Source organism: Sapajus apella, unplaced genomic scaffold, assembly GCF_009761245.1.
Source record: "Sapajus apella isolate SASKATOON/1434 unplaced genomic scaffold, GSC_monkey_1.0 scaffold60, whole genome shotgun sequence".
In the NCBI taxonomy this organism is placed as follows: domain Eukaryota; kingdom Metazoa; phylum Chordata; class Mammalia; order Primates; family Cebidae; genus Sapajus; species Sapajus apella.
The window spans coordinates 14,016,280-14,019,979 of NW_022437000.1; the positions used below are offsets into that span (position 1 = coordinate 14,016,280).

The 3,700-nt window shown below is 47.8% G+C and overlaps 1 pseudogene; it reads left to right on the forward strand.

Moving 5' to 3' along the window:
• Positions 1–2,703: 2,703 nt before the first annotated feature.
• The window catches only part of LOC116528885, a 1,435-nt pseudogene continuing 438 nt past the window's right edge, over positions 2,704–3,700 (forward strand).

Here is a 3,700-nt window from a genome sequence, read left to right on the forward strand (position 1 = left end):
GTACTGGAGACACAGTTATCTTTTCTGGAAATCAATGTTCGTGGCCACATGTGCCCCCCAAAGGTGCAGTACATTTGAAGTGGTTGGAGATTTGTTTGTAAACCACACTCTTCTGCAGAACGAGAACGAAGTTGCTCTTGGTTTTGAAGACACTGCCTTTCGTGGGAGGGTAGAAGAACAGAAACATCAAAGCTTGGATTTAGAGTTAAGGACAGGGAAATAATTATGAATATTAAAGACTGAGTTAATATGTATCACACAACAAACACTTTGCATATTGCATGTAACATAATAAACTATTCTATGGGACAGCCTTCACATTTCAGGACATCACTTGGTAACATTTCAAGGTATTTCTTTTTTTTTTTTTTTTTTTTTTTTTGAGACGGAGTTTCGCTCTTGTTGCCCAGGCTGGAGTGCAATGGCGCAATCTCGGCTCACCGCAACCTCCGCCTCCTGGGTTCAGGCAATTCTCCTGCCTCAGCCTCCTGAGTAGCTGGGATTACAGGCATGCGCCACCATGCCCAGCTGATTTTTTGTATTTTTAGTAGAGACGGGGTTTCACTGTGTTGACCAGGATGGTCTCGATCTCTTGACCTCGTGATCCACCCGCCTAGGCCTCCCAAAGTGCTGGGATTACAGGCGTGAGCCACCGCGCCCGGCCCATTTCAAGGTATTTCTAATAAATACAATGTTAAAGTTAATATTGGGCCAAAATTTGTTTAAGGTGGGAGATGAACACCCAGGTATTTTCTGGATAATCAAAGCGAAAACTAGGCTTTGGTATTTATTTTCTGTAGAATGTAAGTAGAAACTATGTAATATTAAACATCCAAACCTAGCCCAATGTAAAACACAGTTCTCCACTTACTACAAAATTCACAGAGTGCACTGTGGTGCCACAGCTTGGATCCCGGAGCAGAAGTGCAGGGTGGATGTCAGCTCGGCACTCAGCTCCAGACTCCAGACTGTGCAGCTCCCACTCCCATGCACAGTTCTTCCCTGTGTACAAACCTTGTCAGGGTTTCGCTCTAGTCCTCAGTAAAAACGCCACGGAGCTGCTGCTTAACTGCTTGTCTGGTCTGATCTTAAGAAGCAGAATTTGATTTGAGCCCTGTGGTACCCTGAGACCCAGACCATGTCGTTGGGCGTGATCTTCCTGGGTCTTTAGCAACGTGGCTGATGTTTGCAGATCCTCTGCCACGGGCCCTGCTGTCAGTCCAGCCCAAGAGCAAACATGAGTCAAGTGGTCAGTATGTTGCAGGTAACCATAGGCCAGCCGTGGTGGCAGCCATGGGTGACAGCTGTGGGTGAACAGCTGGGACTCCTTCCCTGTGGGTGGCAGCTGTGGGTGGCAGCTATGGGTAGAAAGCTGTGGGTGGCAGCCGTGGGTAGCAGCTGTGGGTAGCAGCCATGGGTGGCAGCCGTGGGTGGCAGCCGTGGGTGGCAGCCGTGGGTGGCAGGCGTGGGTAGCAGCTGGGACTCCTTCCCTGAGCTCACTTTATTCAACCAGGAGCATCAAAAACAGTGTGTGCATCCAAACCACTGTGAATCCCCACACTGTAAAAACGAAAACTTTAAGCATCACCTATATTGTCCACTTTGCCCTCAATGCTTTATCCATGCGAGAGTGAGCAGATGTAGGGCACAACCCCACTCCTCCATCCACCAACCGATGGCAGCATCGAGCACAGTCGGCTTCTCAGACGCAGGACGAAAGAATACAGGAGACGGGGCCACGCAGGGTCAGTCTCACCAACTGCCCGAAAACTCCCAGAGGCCCAGCTGAGGAACCAGCCAGTAGCATCGACACCACTGCTTCCCATCAGCATAACTAGGGGTATTTACTGAGCACCTACTGCATGTTAGGCTTTTTTCTAGTTATTTTTGACCAATGACAATATCAGTAAAGGAAATTGATTATTTTAATAGAATCCCTTTGAATGTAACATTTAGATTGTACAGGCTAAGAAATCTTAACTAAGCCTCATGTCTTAAAGTGCTGGCTGTATTTCTAGGTAGGAATTCTTACGTCTATATTCTACAGTATACGCAAGTTTTCTAAAAAGTAATACTTGCAAACAATTATGGATTAAAATAATTTTTTATTTTCAAACACCCAGGCAACTTTAACATTTTCAGTAAGTCAACAGTTTTAACAGTCTATAAAGGCTTCTGCCAAATTTTGAAGATCATTAGAGCTAGCTGAGTACAGAGTACCTCAGCCACCTCAAGCGTGGCAGGGGAGGAAATAAATAAAAATATTTTGGTTTCACTCACATGTTATTACTTCCAGATCTGATTCTTTCTCTCAGACTGGCAGCCATTAAATCTCGCTAATATTCGGAGCAAATTTCACATGAAATGCCCTATATCTGTTCCTCACATAGGCACAGCTGGACAGTGAGTTCCCATCCATGGATTCTGCATTGCAGTCTCATGTGATGAGCGCTGTCACGGGTTGGAGGCCAGAGTTCCGACGTGAAAATGACACCGCTGTAAACCCTCTGATCCTGTCACCTCCAACACTGTGCGTGTGGCCTCAACAGAGATGAAATGACCAACAGCTATCCTCGCATTACGTTCACTTCATTAGTCTCAGGAAAAACCCATCCCAACCAGATTAAAGCAATGAGAGAGGATGGCTTAAAATAGCTAAGCCTTTGCATAACTAATCCTCAAGTCAACGAAAAAGATTAGTGAAGATCTGCCGCCCGACCTTCAAACAAACATTTTGGAGTTGTCCAAACTGCACAAATTATTGAACCCTGCACCCAGTTCCTGGCTCAGCCCCAGCCCACAGCAGCCTGCCTCCTCTTTCCTTTGGACAGCACAGATGCTGCTGTGTCCTTTGCCAAGGACTTCCTGGCAGGTGCAGTGGCCGCAGCCGCCTCCAAGACGGCAGTAGCACCCATCGAGTGGGTCAAACTGCTGCTGCTGGTGCAGCATGCCAGCAAGCAAGCAGATCACTGCAGATCAGCAATCGAGGGCATTCTAAACAGCGTGGTCCATATTCCCAAGGAGCAGGAAGTCCTGTCCTGGCACGGTAACCTGGCCAATGTCATCAGATACTTCCTCACCCAGGCTCTTAACTTCGCCTTCAGATATAAACACAAGCATGTCTTCCTGGGTGGTGTAAACAAGAGGACCCAATTTTGCACTACTTTGCAGGGAGTCTGGCATCAGGTGGTGCCACTGGGGCCACATCCTTGTGTTATGTGACCCTCTTGATTTTGTCCGTACCCATCTAGCAGCCGATGTGTGTAAAGCTGGAGCTGAAAGAGAATTCCCAGCCCTCAGAGACTGCCTGGTTAACAGCTACAGATCTGGTGGGATTAAGGGTGTGTGCCAAGGCTCTGTTGTGTCTGTGCAGGGCATTACCATCTACCAAGCTGCCTACTTGGGTATCTATGACACTGCAGAGGGAATACTTCTGGATCCCTAGAACACTCACACTGTCATCTCATGTGACCGCACCATCACTGCCATTGCTGGGTTGACTCCTATCCATCTGACACCATTCACCGCCACATGATGATGCAGTCAGGGCGCAAAGGAACTGACATAATGTACATGGGCATGCATGACTGCTGGAGGAAGACTGCTGACATCATGTACACGGGCACGTGGGACTACTGGGGGAGGACTGCTAACATGTACACGGGCATGCTTGACGGCTGGAGGAAGACTCTGACATCAT